This window comes from Dermochelys coriacea, chromosome 1 (genome assembly GCF_009764565.3).
Source record: "Dermochelys coriacea isolate rDerCor1 chromosome 1, rDerCor1.pri.v4, whole genome shotgun sequence".
NCBI lineage: Eukaryota > Metazoa > Chordata > Testudines > Dermochelyidae > Dermochelys > Dermochelys coriacea.
In genome coordinates this window covers 185,141,352-185,157,818 of record NC_050068.2, presented here as the reverse complement: position 1 = coordinate 185,157,818, position 16,467 = coordinate 185,141,352, and the positions used below count along the sequence as shown (strand labels likewise).

The following is a 16,467-nucleotide window of genomic DNA, read 5'->3' as shown; positions in this document are numbered from 1 at the left end:
GGCCAAGTACCCTAAACTCCCACTGGAGACTGGGAGCATTCAACACCTGGCAGCATAGGGTTCTTTTTCATGCTACAGCAGGACAAGTAATGAGACTGGATATGACACTCTAGAATAGGATGAGTTTCCTAGAATATTAAAATATAGTGCAGTTCCCTACTCCCTGTGGGCAAGTGCAATTTCAGGAATTTTATGAGCAATCATCTCTTTATGTGTGATTGTTGCAGACAACTGACTTGAACATTTACATTTGTTCCATGGTATATTATTTTCCATGTCTCTATATGACAAGACAGTTTTCTCTCAACAGAGTGACCTGCAGTTTTACAGTTCTCTTTTTAAATATTCTTGCATTTATGCCACTGAAATAGTTTAAGAAACAAGCATTTATCATTAAACTATTGCGCCTGAATCTTATTTTCTGGAGGGGTTTGTTTGTTTTAAAAAATTCCTTGCAAAATGAACACACTGTGCAGGGATATAAAAAAACAAAACAAAAAATTACACATAGACCTACAAATGCAAAATGAGTACAGGCCAACATAAAAGTGACTAATCTTTGCTCAAGGAAGCTTTGTGATCTGTTAACATCAAAAAGTTTAGGAGATCCATTTAGGCATTCTGAGGTTTGGTTGGTTAGAGTACATAGTATCACAGTGCTTTTCATCTTCACAGTGCTTTACAAAAATTAACTGATTCTTCACAACATCCCTGTGAAATAATTAAGCATTATTATCCTCCCCCACTCTTTTCTTCCCTCCCAGATGAGGGAGCCGACGCTGAGAGTTTAAGTAAGGTGCCCAAAGCCATGAAGGGAGTCTTGTCAGATCTAGGAGTACAACTCTGGGCTTTGACTCCCAGTTCTGTGCCATGCCTCAAATCCCTCCAACCTTCTCTTCAAAGATCCATTGTCCTCCATGACCTCTCCTCCCAAGCAGGCCTACAACTTTCTATATCTCTACATATTATGATCTCGACCAGGTAGGCCCACCAACAATCCTATCACTAAACCTTCCTCCCACCTTCGATTTCTCTCTCTATTCCCGAAGTCACCACCTCAGATCACACGCTGGCACCACTTTCTAACCTAGTTGATCTCACAGAGGAGGCTCAGCACAACTCTAAGCTCTGTGCTAGATCCTAAATAGTTCAGTTAGTGGGCACCCATTAAATAGTTTAGGTAACCCCTAGCTCTGCACACAGACTAAATCACACATTGGTTCCCAGCAGATGGCAAGGGCAAGCAATCCACCATTTTCCGTGTTTAGACTAGAATGGAAATTCTACCCCTGTTCAAGAAAATTTGGGAGTTGGAATGGAAGCCGGAATTAATTCACCCTTGACTAGACTGGATGTTACCAAGTGCCTACTATAAAGCACAGGGCTACAAGTATATATGACCTCTAGGAAACTACTGTGACAAAGAGGAAGTAAAAATCATAAGTCTCAAATCTGTAATTTCCAGGATTTCTTCATGTACCAAACTCCCAAGAATGGATACAATGGGTCAGTCTCTAAAGGTGTAGCAGTTTATTTCAATGAAGCAGCCCAGTGTTCACGAGATCCTAACCTCAGCTATTTGAAATTCTTTGGCGTGTAAAATTCAGTTAGAACTCTCATGAAAACAAGTTCTCTGGCAGTCGCCTGTACTTTGGCTGTTGGCCCCAAATAGAAACGAAAAGAAGAAAGGTGAACCAGATTTTTCTGTACTACAACATTCAGACAAAGGAACAGAGGTCTGGATTACTTTTTATTGTAGCCAAGCCAACTGAATTTATCCTTCGTTATCAAGATGGGCTTGATACTAAAGTGCTTTCTGTGAGGTGCTGAGGATGCAAAACTTCCATTGACTTCAGTGGGAGTTGAGTGCTCTGTACTTTGCAGAATCAAGAACACATACCATTAATGTGTCAGCACATGAATTCTTCGAATTACACGGTATTGTATCCTGTGTAATCAAAACATGGAAGATTTGTTTTTCCACAGAGAGGTGGCTCAGTTATGCAACCATCCAATGAAGCAACGTGCAAAGCAAAATGAGAAAGAAGAAGAAAAGATGGTTCAAATTTTTTTTTAAAAAACTAACAAACATCTAAAAACAAAAAGTATTAGATACCAAAGATGCTTTCATTTCAAAGCATAAGCACAATAACTAAAACAAATTAAACAAAAGGAAAAAAAAACTGTTACCATACCAAAAATAGATCAAGGCCCTCTAGAAAGGTAAAATAAGCTATTTCTCACATGTTATCAAAGAACAATATGGTAATTAATTCAGAATAGAATTAAAATGAAAACTAGCAGCAAGTGCAGTTGAATATGATTTCGCTAGGGATGAGTTTTCACAGCACAAAAGCTATAGGACCTTCTCTGGTAAAGATTTTCAGGATAGTAACATATTGTTGTACAACTTTACACGACATTAAGGACTAGATCCTGATTCTGCTGTGGCACAGTTTCTTCAGTTAGGCAAGGCAGGTTTGGGCACACTGGGCCAGATTTGCTGAACTAACTGTTAGACCCCTAGATACCTTTAAAAATTTGGTCCATAATTCCTAACTACTGCTAAAAGTGCTAATGAAACACAGTGAAGGTACCCACTGAATTTAGAATTACAGACTCAGTCATGTGCATCAGTGTATTTAAGTAAGTTCATTTTGCAAAAAACATTATGAAAAAGGAAAAGCCATTTGAACCCTGCTAGTGTATTTGTTTTAATGTTTGTGAAATATTTTGAAAATAAAATGGTTTTCTGACTAGTAGTAGCCAACAAAAATGTAATTGTCAGCAATATTGTATATTTTAAAATGTAACACTAGAGCTCCCTCTCTCAAGGCTTGAGTTCAGTGTTTAGCATTTCTGCAACTCCACAAAGACCTGAGCAAGGTAGAATGGATCAGAGAAGACTGAGGGCAGCACAGGTTAGCACTGCTGCAGAAAGGTGCAGAATGTGCTCCCTCAACACCTACTACTATATGCAGCACTGAGCCCTGGTCTACATGGGGGGTGGGGTGGGGGGAAGAGGATCTTGTCAAGTTACGCAACTTTAGCTACGTGAATAACGTAGCTGAAGTCGACGTACTTAGATCGACTTACCGTGGTGTCTCCACCGCGGTGAGTCGACTACTGCCGCTCCCCCGTCGACTCTGCCTGCACCTCTCGCAGCACTGGAGTATAGGAGTCAATGGGAGAGCGCTCGGGGATTAATTGCTGCCTGCCGATCCGGCAGGTAGTGAAGACATACCCATAGAGCCACAGCCACAAGCCAGACATGATCAGGAAAGTTTTATGACAACATTAACCCAGGCTGCAGCATGGAAGGGCTTGGGTAAAACCTTTCTTCATCCCCTTCCCACTAGTGTAATCTCAAAGGACAAGAGAGAATTTGGGCCTAAATTAAAATACAAAAAACAATCAGAGCCAGGATATTTTGGGGGACCTCTTAAAATAGCTGAAAGGATTTCCATCTTTAAAAAGCTGGCTTAAGAGTGGGGAAGTGAATTCTGATCTCGTCTAAGCTCCTCTATACTGAATTTCAGCCCAAAGTAAGATTTTATGGCCAAAATAATTTCTAGGCTCTGGGCAGATATTCCACAGGCTTCACCTCACATTTCTAGCCAAAGTCAAAGCTCTACCCCAACGAAACTCGAGACTGTCCTAACAGGCCCGTCACTTGATGCCTCTGCTTCTCCCAGGTTTCCCTCTTAAACAACCCATTCTGATTCCTTGTACTCATCTTCACACCTTCTTTCACGCTGCTATTTATGACTGACATTCCATGTCCCCATTTGCATTGCAAGCAACCAACTTTCTTTACTCAAATCTTACCTAAAATCACACACACTTTTTTCTGCAATGATAATCTCCCCAAGGAAAGAAAGCTTTGGTTGTTAGAAGAATCAGTAGAAGAATCTTCTAGATACCATAGTTGCTCTTTGGAAATCAAACCATCAATTCATCATCCAGTGTACGTCACATTATGACTCTGAGCTGATTTTCTTTACTAATTTACAAGGCAAGTCAGTCTCTTGGAACATGGACCAGATGCTCCAGTCTGCTGTGTGTACAACAAACTTAATCAATGATTTGTAACTAGAACACTAATAGAGCCTTACAGCTATGCTATAATAAAACAAGTCCTGGTCCATGTATCAAATCCAGGTCCACATTTCAACTCCATGTCAGATTATGACCCTTACTAGAACAATCAGTAAAACATACATTCAGTCAGTAACCTTATGATTTAGAGTTACTAACAACTCAGGTATCACATCATTTCTGGAACAGTTATCCTGATTAACAGATTACAAAGAGGGAGATTTACCATAAATTGTTTGAACGGGGACTTTCGGAATCACAGTTAAGTGATTTACAACCGAGGTAATTTTTCTTAAAGCAGGATCCCCCAGGGTATAGGAAAAGGCTCTTTAGAAAATCTCCATTTCAAAATCCTACATAGTCTTTGTTTTCTTGTTTCAGAAGGAGAAACCAACATTTTAATGGTTGATCATACTGGTTTAAACCACAACATATAATTCTATACAAAGTAACCGGAACTCTTTTTATACAAAGAAAGCTCATTCAAGATCTGCCTAATATCCTGGTGTTCCCAATTAATGAATTATGCCACCTTACCTTTAGATAGAAAGCCCAGCATAAGCACGTCTGCATCTGCCTCCATCTCCAGATTGAACACATCATTTCCATGGCTCAACAAGCCTTCAAGATTCTCCTCCTTCCCATATTGAAAGTATATGATCTCAAATCTGCTAAGAAACAAATAAATAAAGTCATCATTTCCTACTTTCCCCACCGCCAGCAAAAACGGCGATGTTGTGAGGACATTGGATCTAATGGGAAGCAAAAGAAAAAGGTCTGTGAAACGCATGCAATATGAAATGCAGGTCTTTCGCTATTTAACCATAGCAACTGCAACAATTCCATGACAGACTTGAAGGGATTTTCTTACTCTGCAGAGGATGCTAAATGAGACTTCTAAAATGGTATCCTCCATTAAGATAATTATTGGGGGGGAAAACATTCAACTATACATGAAAGCTACAGCTATATTAAGACTTCAGCTGGCAGCACAATTTGCTACAGAACAGAAGACATGGATTCAGTATCAAATACAAGATTTCTGTCTTCCCCCAAAGCCAGAGGGGACACAAAGGGAATGACAACTTCTGCAGAAGGCAAACAGAACTCATTCTGTGATCCTTTTCTGAGTTTGCCCATCCTGTGGCATGAACAAGGACAGTAAACAGAGGCAGGGGATTAAAAGTGGAAACAACTGCATCCTCAAACAACAGGCTGTCCTTACTAGACTGGCATGAGTTTGGGATGGGCGTTCTGTTTTTCTTAATTTATACTAACCATGAAGGAAGTATCAGAAAGTGACTTGTCAACATGATTATATAAATCCCCAAAAGGAGGCATGTGGCACATCTTTTTAATAACAATTCACAAAAGTCTACCAGGAGAAAACAAAATCCACAAAGGCAGCAGACTGAGCAGAATAAAGAGGGATTCAGTATCCTGAACTCCAAGGTTGACAATGTCCAGAGGGCAAGTACAGGGGATGGGAAGCAAGAGCCTATGCTCAAATGCCAAAATACTCCCTGCCTCAAATCAGACAAAAACAAACAAACAGTCAGCTTTCGATAAGTGAACTTTGCACAGGCAGAGGAAGCAGAAGAGGAAAGAAAAGGAGAACAGTACAGAGCATAAACGTATTTTTTTATTTATAAATGTAGGATGAACTGTTAGCAGTTCTCATCTGCAATCAAACAGTGGATCATTTCAGAAAACTACTTCAATGAAATTTAATTAACCCTTTAATCCTTGGTAGTAAACGGTGGAAAAAATAGACAGCTAAAATTTAAAAAAAGAATACAAGTGAAAGATTAAATACATAGGAGCGTTTCCTTTGTGGGTGCAATTTGTACTTACATATTGGAAACCTTAAGTGAATTGCAGAAACAAATATGATTATGACTGTTGCTCCTCTCATTACCTGATGGGGAGTGCAAATAAGCTGGAGGCACAAGCAATTAATTTTGCAGGCATAAATTGCATCCACCAACAGACTGAAAAAAAGTTAATTAAAAATACACTCATTTTTCTGGAAGAAATTCTATTTAGACATAAAATCAGAAAACAAACTACGCAGGGATCTTTCATTTCCCTTCAGCTTTATTACTAACTGCATTTTTAAGATAAAGGGATTTTTGTTCCATCTGAGCTTTTCTGCTCCTGCTGCTGATTTCCCACCTGAAATCATAATAGTCTGTTTGTGACATCTCGGTTGGTTGTGTGAAGAGGAGCACAGTAGGTCATCACCTGTCAGGAGAACTTCAAGTGAGAATATGCAGGAGCTCCTATAGAAAGACTCGTATAGAAACAAAGATCTCACAAGCCTTGGCTTAAATGGCCTGTAGTTTTAACTCCATTTCGTCCATGATGGTAAACTTGATCTCTCATTTGTTTGAGTCTCTCTCAACCATTCTTTGCCTTTTTCTTTGCCTCAGCTTCCATAGGAAATACGCTCTGTGCTGAAAGACCACTATCCTGTCCTTCAAATCCTTCCTCAAGGCCCACTTCTGCCATAATGGCTACACAAAATAAGTCAATTCACAACAGCATGACAGTGGAGCAGTTTGGGATAGCCAATATTTACACAGGTTTTACAGTGTTATATTCTGATTTTTAGAGTTTTATTCTTCTCCCCCACCATTTGAATCTTTCTGATATTCTTAGATTGTAAACTCTTCTAAGCATATGCCCTACATATGTGTTCAGAGTTATAGCACATTGTGTGCACTACCATGCTACAAAACAGCAATAGTTGTGTACAAATAAATTCTAGCCAGCTGCAAACAATGCTTTTTGAAAAGGTAATAGTGGGTAATAATTTAACTAATATTATGTAATTCTTTTAACATTTTATAGCAACAACAAGCTGGGACTGTATGCCAGGGATGGATCACTTGATAAATTGTTTTGTTCTGTTTGTTCTCTCTAAAAAACATCTGGCATTGGCTACTGTCAGAAGATAGGATACTGGGCCAGACGGAGCACTGGTCTGAACCAGTATGGCTATTCTTATGTAAACATACATTTCCTCTTCTCTTGCCTCCAGATGGGCCAATTATGAAACCGAGAAATAGAACAAACGGGTATAAATGTATAGTTCGGCTCCCAGGCAGTAATTTACCATGTTTGGGATCTCTCTAGTTTTGCTATACTGTATATAATGAAAAACATTAACTTCTCATCCCTTGAATTGGGCTATTGAGAGGACACCACAGTGTGCCCCAGAACACTTCTCTCAAAGGCTGCACTATAGGAAGCAAAAGTATCCAATCTAACAGCGTAAGAAAATTAGACAAGACCAAAACAAATTCTTGCTTTGCAGATCTCTAGAGAAGAAACCTTCATAGCAATGTCTCTATTGAAACAGACTAAGCTCTTCAGAAGAGGAAATCCAGCTAGGAAACAGGTTTTCATCCATTTAGAACACTCATCCATTTAGAGAAGTAGATTTTGAAACAAGAAAGCCTTTCTTTGGGTCTGGCAACACAGGGCCATCCCTAGCTATTCTGGGGCCCTACGCAGTCCTCAGGGGAGTGGGAGTGGGGGTGGGGCTGGGGTGGAGCAGGGGCAGGGGGCCCTGGGGAAGAGCCGGAGCAGGGGCTGTAGCAGCCTGCAGCTGCGCAGGGCACCAGGAAATTTGGTGCCCCAAATTTCTTGGTGCCCTACGCAGCTGCGTACTTTACGCATGGGTAAGGATGGCCCTGTTGCAACACCATAAAAAAAGTGACCCAATGTTCTCACAGAATGAGAAGACTGGTCAGTGAGCATTTAGTTATCCTTCATTCATCTAAGGATTGGCACATGCATTAGAATTTTTACCATCAAGCTTTGACAGAAAGCCTGGGAAGGAAAAATTCTCTATTAAGAGGGAAGAAGGATATCACCTGAAGCTGTACGTTACCTTGATGGATGAAGGCAACTCCAATCCAATGTGAATGCATGAGTCATTACTTTAAGTCTATAATACCTATGTTCAGATAGATAAGTTAACCCACAAATCTTTGAGGGGAAAACACCCCAATTCCCGCTCAGAGAGCCACTCACACGTATGAAAAATTACAGAAGTGTCAGTAATTTCAAGAAATATCTGGTCAACTTCCCATAAACAATATATTTTTAAAACTGACCATCTAACAATAAGTAAGCAGAGGTGAGAGAGGGTGTCAGAGGAAGAGATTAAGGGATTGTCTACACTTAACGGGGGATCAATGTGCAGCGATTGATGCATCGGCGGTCGACTTAGCTAAATTGACTGCAGATTGCTCTCCTGTTGACTCCTGTACTCCACCAGATCAAGAAGAGTAAGGGGAGTAGACGGGAGAGCTAAGCTACATCAGCTTGAGTTACACTACTCAGGCAACGCAAATTGCATAACTTAGATTGACTTTTCCCTGTAGTGTAGACAAGGCCTAACAGATAAGACAGTAAAACTTGCTAAAATGCTGTCACCTAGTTAGAGACTTCTAGGATCTAGAACTCTAGAAATATTTACACATCACCAAGAGAAACAATACACCATAAGATTCTGGGAATGAGTTAAACTTTTTTAAAGAAAGGAGTAAATCTGTTTTATTGAGGAAAAACTACAATCAGTCACATGTTGGAAACTACATCTTAAGGAAATAAACACATCACTAGTAACCACACTGAGGCTCTTAGCATACATATTAATAAGTAAGACATGATGGAAGCAAAGAATAAAGCAGAAAGATAGAGTCTGGAAAGCCTCCAAGTTTAATTGAATAGTCAGATCATGTGGCATGTATTTTCTGTGGAAGGGACTGAGATGAGCAATTCTGTTCACCATAAATTGAAACAATGAACTTCTGGCCCTGCACATCATGTGCAAACACTCTTACTATCGCCCAGTATCATTGTAAATTAAAAATCTGTACAACACAGCCAGATAGCTACAGGTAGTAGAAGAAAGGTCTTTATAATCCAAAATTTTTAAATATACTATATGCATATTCCAAAAACCATTGACATTTTCGGGCGAAGGATTAATCAAACTGATGTTAGACTGAAAATTTATCGTTTCCTTCTCACATTTCCTGTTTACAGTTTCTCAGCACACAGAAAATACATGGTGTTCTTCTGCCAGAATTCTAAGGTAGAATTTATTCCATCATAAAACTTTTCCATTGAAGTCTATGAACAGCACAAGCATTTGAATCCAAGATTTAATGCTACAAGAGTTCTGATGAAAGCAGTGATGTTATGGGCAACATGAAGACAATATTTTGGTTCCACTCTCAGATACCCACCTCTTCAGTGAAAATCCTAAAATTTGAAGAAAAATTCCCCAAGATCTCTTAATATATAATACATAATAAAGAAGGAAAATCATGAGGCAACACTTTTTTCCTTTATGGCTCCAGGCTCATGATTTCCTTGTCCTTGGGCTGAACAGAAGGCAAGTTCTTATTTGTCCATCACCATATGACTAATTTCTCCCCTCTCCGGAAAACCTCTTCGCCTCCTCGCTCCCAAAAAAGAGTTTCCAAAACTGTAACATTGTACATAGTACTCAGGACAAACGATATGAAGTTATACTCAAGAGTTACATTTTCCTGAAATATCCTTCCACAGAACTCACCACTACTGAACTTCCACTTTTCCTACAAGGGTGAGTAGGAATAGGAAGCCTGGCTACTGAAAAAAGAAGATGATCAGGTAACAAAGTTTTCCTTTATATATCACATCTAAGCTTGCTGTTCCTACAAAAGCAAAGTCTCCACAAATAGAACTTTAACCTGTAATGACACCAGAATACAGGTATCTATGAAAAGGTGATCCCCATCGCTCAAAGCATCTTTCTGCTATAGATGGCATGTGTCATGGCTTGGACATCCAGGTTAATTTTTTGAGAAAGTATGAACTGATAATCAGTGTCTGCCCTGCAGATCTCCTCCTGAGAGGCAAAGGAGGATTAACACTATCCACAGTGCATTTCCTTTGAAGTCAGTAGCAATGCTGGATCTGCTCCTGATGGCAGTGCTGGATTGGCTCCTGGCAGTACTATTTTCTCCCTCTGATGATACTCTGTCATAGGACTTGATCTGCCCATGGATATTCTAACATAGAGCAGACCAGCAGCCATAATTTGCCCTCATGTAAGGGTTAAAATAAGTAGTGAAGCTAGACCAGTGGTGGGCAAACTACAGCCTGTGGGCCACATCCGGCTTGCGGGACCATCCTGCCCAGCCCCTGAGCTCCTGGCTGGGGAGGCTAGCCCCCATCCTCCTCCCCCCCCCCACAGTGACGCCACCACACTGCACCACCAGTGCTCTGGCCCGCCGCTCCTCCTGGGTGCTGCGGGCTGCGTGGCTGGTGCCAGTGGGGCTGCGAGCTCCGGCTGCTCTGAGCAGCATGGTAAGGGGGCGGGGGGGTTGGATAGGGGGTGAGGTCCAAGAGGGGCAGTTGGGGTGGAGGTCCCAGGAGGGGGTGGTCAGGGGACAAGGAGTAGGGGGGTTGGATGGGTCGGAGGTTCTGAGGGGGGGGCAGTCAGGGGACGGGGATGGGGAGGGGGCGGATAGGGGATGGGGGCCAGGTTGTTTGGGGAGGCACAGCCTTCCCTATCCGGCCTTCCATACAGTTTTGCAACCCTGATGAGGCCCTCAGGCCCAAAAGTTTGCCCACCCCTGAGCTAGACAGAACCCCCTCTCCCTCTTGGGCTTGTTCTGGTCTAGCATGTCTACTATGCCGAAAAGTAGCAAGAGGAGAAGAATACAGAGGTACCACAAGGCGAACAAAGAGCCAAGGGAACTGAAGATTTTGAGGCAAGAAGTACCTGAATAGATTGAAGACTCTAGATGGTCAGCATTGCTGGATTTAGAAACAAAAAGATAAATTCCTAAGAGACAGCTCTGAAAACTAGGGAGGAATCTCAGTCCAGCTTTTTGCTGCTTTGGGAGCAGAGAAGTCTGTAGGACTCCAAGCCACTCCCAAAGGTCCCATATTGTCCCTCCCTCCAATTCAAGCTAAAGGAGAGGGAACCCAGTAGGAAGACAAGTAGACAAGACTGTGCCAAGAATGGAAGAAAAGCATAACAAATCACCATTATTCCCTTTAAATGATTAAAGCACACACCCTCAGAAACTGAGCAGAGCACTAGTTACAATGCCCCGTTATCTTTGCACAGAATACCTTTGCATCTGATTGGTCTTGTTCAGAAAAGGAACCAAAGCTGCCTGTAGATGCTTGAAAGCACTACAGCCTCAGACTCTCTTATGCTTTTTAACAGAAGAAAAAGCACAGAAGATAAGAAATGATGTACTTATTTGGAAGGGAGGGTTGCTTTAATTTTTCATATTCTTATGTGAGCCTGAAAATTTATCTAAATTCCAACTGCTATAAAATCAACAGTGCAATAGAACAGCAGCAACATAGCAAAGATTTATCCAGCAGCTCACCCAGCAAAAGCAGATCACAGAGAAACTGTAAAGGCTTGGAGATTTGAGAGAGAGTGTAGAAGAAAAGCTATGCAAAAGACAAAAAGAGTTGCATAAAAGTTGCTTCTAAGTTGAACAAAGGAGAAGCAAGACAATGAAATTTACACAAGTGAGAGATTTAAACTCCAGAATTAAATGAAAAATGTGCAAGGGAGAGAGAAATGGGCAAAGAACAGAATGTAGGGGACATTCATAAGAAACAGGGCAGAAGCATAATGAGCAGGTGCTTAACAAGATCTAGTTTTAACTTTTACCTCTTCACTAATCGTAAACTGCAGCCCTCTTTGCAGTTCCCCCAGGAGGTGGCTCTTTGTGGCTGTACTTGTGGTACATTGATATCCCAGGGGATTATTCTAGTTTTTATTTCTGTCGAAGTGTTTTTTAAAAAATGTTAACAGGCCCATTTGTATCTTATGATGTCTAGGCCTCAGGCTCCATGTTCTTTTGATCTCTACTACAGTGCATCACTTCTCATTAGAAGTCTATTAAATTGCACTAGTGTAAACTAAGCAGGAGATCAGAATAAGGCCTGGTATTGGTACCTTGTTCTGTTCTTTACTAGAACACCAACGGGAGGCAGATTTTTATATCTACATGCAAACAAACAATCTGTCACCCAACAGCTAACAAGTAGGGCCGACTTTTTATGATCATTGAACCTTATAAATAAATGCTGTTCAATATTTCAGGTACTTCATGTTGCCTTGGGGGGGTCTTTGCTTTAAAGAATAAATCGTTGCCCAGTGGTCTCCTCAAGAGACAGCACATCATTTAAATGACTATAAATCATGAAAGAAATTCCCTGTTTAATCTTTTTCCTATCAAAGGGCTCTCCCCTCAAAGGCATTAGACACTGTTCCTTGGTTATAACTCAATAAAAGAAGCCAAAGATGATAGAAAAAAAATTGTTTTTTTTAAAAGAGATTCTGTTTTATCATCATCATCATGTCTTAAAGATCCTATCTGAATTTCTTCTCATAGTTGGGAGTCTATGGAGAAGAAGTTAATATAAGTAGGTCTCCCTGAAAGCACCACATTTCCTTAGGGCAGGGGTTCTCAAGTTTTTCCACAGTACAGACCACATCTTACTACAAGATTGCCTCAGTGAGCCTCTCCCCAAATTGAGCCATGATTCTCTTCAGAACCACACAACAAAAAACTCTCAGCTGTTGCTTAAAGCAAGTCAATCCCATGAAAAAAAACCCACTCCTACCTTTCAAGTCATTATGTTCAACTAATGCTATCTATCCACCTGCATGATCATAAATCTAAGTGCTTTGCTTGGACTGGCACAAAAAGAGTGTGCATGCATGTCGAAAGTAAACAAGATCACAGAAAGAGCCTAACATTTAAAAAAACAAAAACATTTAGAGCCATAGGGAAAGCTGTTGTCCCTGGAGACAGAACACTGTCCTTACGCCTGAAAGTGCTGTTCTACAAGTTTTTGACAACCTACAGTACATTCCTTTTTGGAAATGATGCAGATTGTGGTGCACTTATTACTCCAGTCCTCCAACACTGACAAATTACAGTTTAGAAATTACAAACACAGAGTCATTGCCAGACTGTGTCTGATGAGTTTTTAGCAATCAAAGTTAAATCACTGTCTTCTCATGGATTATCGCACTCAACACAGGCTGTAAGCATCTGTCATAAATATAAAGGGAAAGGTAAACACCTTTAAAACCCCTCCTGGCCAGAGGAAAAATCCTTTCACCTGTAAAGGGTTAAGAAGCTAGGTTAACCTCGCTGGCACTTGACCAAAATGACCAATGAGGAGACGAGATATTTTCAAAGCTGGAGGGGAGCAGAAACAAAGGCACTCTCTGGCTGTGCGATGCTTTTGCCGGGAACAGAAAAGGAATAGAGTTTTAGAACTTAGTAAGTAATCTAGCTAGATATGCGTTAGAGTCTGTTTTGTTTAAATGGCTGAGCTGAATGGAATGTATATTCCTGTTTTTATGTCTTTTTGTAACTTAAGGTTTTGCCTCGAGGGATTCTCTACGTTTTGAATCTGATTACTCTGTAAGGTATTTATCATCCTGATTTTATAGAGGTGATTCTTTTACTTTTTTTCTTCAATTAAAATTCTTCTTTTAAGAATCTTGATTGCTTTTTCATTGTTCTTAAGATCCAAGGATTTGGGTCTGTATTCACCTAGCAAATTGGTGAGGATTTTTATCAAGTCTTCCCCAGGAAAGGGGGTGTAGGGTTTGGGGAGGATTTTTTGGGGAAAAAAGATGTTTCCAAGCGGGCTCTTTCCCGGTTATATATCTGTTAGACACTTGGTGGTGGCAGTAATAAAAGTCCAAGGACAAAAGGTAAAATAGTTTGTACCTTGGGGAAGTTTTAACCTAAGCTGGTAAAAATAAGCTTAGGGGGTTTTCATGCAGGTCCCCACATCCTTACCCTAGAGTTCAGAGTGGGGAAGGAACATTGACAGCATCACAGGACAAATATTTCCCAGTTTCAAAGCAAGACTTTTTGGGGGTTTTTTAAGCACCAATGGCTTCATGAGTCAAAACAGCTTTTAAACGGTCATCTCAAGAAAGTGGTCTATTACAACAACTTAGATCGGGGTACTCAGTAAGTGCATCGCAGGCCAAAACTGGACCGACAGACACTTTTGAATGGACTGCGTAATCTTTTTATTTACTTATCATAATCATTGTTGTTATTATTTTACTCTGCAGTCTGACCCTGACTATACCTTGACAAGAAATTTGGACCTTGACAAAAAATTGATTACCTCTGTCTTAGATGCGCTTCAGGATCAAGGCCTAGAGATGATCATAGCCCAAATGCACAGAATCCCCTGTTCTAATCACAACACTCCCTCAATGGCCTTAAGCAAGTCACTTAAATTCTGCCTCAGTTTCCCCATCTGTAAAATGTGATGACAATACCCACAAATCTTGCTCTCAGAAAAACTGAAGACCTTACTAATTATCTAAATGTTTGTAAAGTGCTTTTATGATTAAAAAATAGTGTATTTTCATCACCATCAAGGCTGCCATGCATAAAGGCAGATAACAACAAGAGCTTTCAAATCAAACAAAGCATCACAGAAGGGGAGTTCAATCAGCAGAACCCAGCATCCGATCCTAATCCACAAACCTGGATAAAGCAGATATCTGCAGATTTGCAGGGCTCAATCAGTTGAAAGCTTAAGAGTGGTTTCCAGTGTTATTCTCTAAAATACCAATCCAAGTCTCTTCAACTGTAAAAGGACTGTACAGCAATATGTGGATCATCTCCCGAATTTCTTAACACATAGTAAAATGAGTAAAGCCCATTTTTTCTTCAGCATTGGAAGCTAAGCAATGAAACAATGGGATCTAACAAATACCAAGTGTCAGAAACCTCTCAGCAAAAAGCCACCATAGCAACAGTATAATATTTTATGGAATGTGTCAAATATGCCTCTCAGTTGGTGAATTGACACAGCTAATTAACCTTGTAGGATGAAAGCTAGAAAGCTCAGACAGCAGCATGGGTGAGAAATCTGAAAAGAAACTAAGCAAAAGTTAATAAGAGTAAGAAAAGATTTTGCTAATTCAAAGATGCAAAAAGAAAGCCAGCCATTGATTCTCTGTAGAGCAAGTTAGATGCAATAGACTTCAGTAGCAACAATCTATATTCACCTGAAACACTTGCCGTCTTTTTCAAAGTGCACAATTTAAGCAAGCTTACCTGTAAGTTAAGTTTCTGTGAATCAACCACAATGATCTAAACATTCCCATCCAGCTTCTGGGGACAAGAGCCAACTGGGGTAATGGTTGTAAAAGCTTTTCCTTCCTGTTTGGTGCTTCAATCATAATTTTCCAAGTTAAGACTAATATTGGGAGCAGCACTACTTAAATCCCTGCTCTTTCCAAATAAGAGCTGCAGCTTCCATGGGCTACGTGTCACTCACCAACCTGGACTAATGGCACTGGCACTTGGAGCCTAACAGCCCCCGTCCTTTTAAGAGCCTAACAGCCCCCTCATAGGTCATGTTTTCTAGACCTTTAATCGTTTTTGTCGCTCTTCTCTGGACTATCTCCAATTTGTGCATATCCTTCCTGAAATGTGGTGCCCAGAATTAGACACAATACTCCAGTTGAGGCCTAATCAGTGTGGAGTTGAGCAGAAGAATTACTTCTCATGTCTTGCTTACAACACTCCTCCTAATACATCCCAGAAGGATGTTTGCTTTTTTTTTTTTTTTTTTTGCAACAGCATTACACCGTTGGCTCATATTTAGCTTGTGGTTCACTATGACCCTCACATCCCTTTCCACAGTACTCCTTCCTAGGCAGTCATTTCCCATTTTGTATGTGTGCAACTGATAGTTCCTTCCTAAATGGAGTACTTTGCATTTATCCTTAGTGAATTTCATCCTATTTACTTTAGACCATTTCTCCAGTTTGTCCAGACCATTTTGAATTTTAATCCTATCCTCCAAAGCACTTGCAACCCCTCCCAGCTTGGTATCATCCGAAAACTTTATTAGTGTACTTTCTACGCCATTATCTAAATCACTGAAGATATTGAACAGAACCAGACCCAAAACTGATCCCTATGGGAATGCCCTTCCAGCATGACTGAACCACTGATAACGTATCCTCTGGGAACAGTTTTCCAACCAGTTATGCATCCACCTTATAGCAGCTCCATCTAGGTTGCATTTCCCTAGTTTGTTTATGAGAAGGTCATGCGAGCAAGTATCAAAAGCTTTACTAAAGTAAAGATATACCATGTCTACCACTTCTCCCCTATCCACAAGGCTTATTACCCTGTCAAAGAAAGCTAACAGGTTGGTTTGACATGATTTGTTTTTGACAAATCCATACTGACTGTTACTTATCACCTTATTATCTTCTAGATGTTTGCAAATTGATTGCTTAATTATTTGCTCCATTATCGTTCCAGGTAC

At 40.5% G+C, this 16,467-nt stretch overlaps 1 protein-coding gene across 8 annotated transcripts in view; it reads right to left on the bottom strand.

Annotated features, from left to right (window-relative positions):
* HTR1F (5-hydroxytryptamine receptor 1F) overlaps nt 1-16,467 on the bottom strand; it is a 197,381-nt gene that overhangs the window by 118,886 nt on the left and 62,028 nt on the right. For 6 of the 8 annotated variants that reach the window (XR_006279507.1, XR_006279509.1, XR_006279506.1 and 3 more), the window contains exon 2: nt 4,636-4,766. The gene's annotated coding sequence lies outside the window, so the exon portion shown is untranslated. Of the gene's footprint in view, nt 1-4,635; nt 4,770-16,467 lie in introns of all 8 variants that reach the window. The other 2 variants (XM_043509740.1, XM_043509736.1) reach the window with 1 other exon arrangement.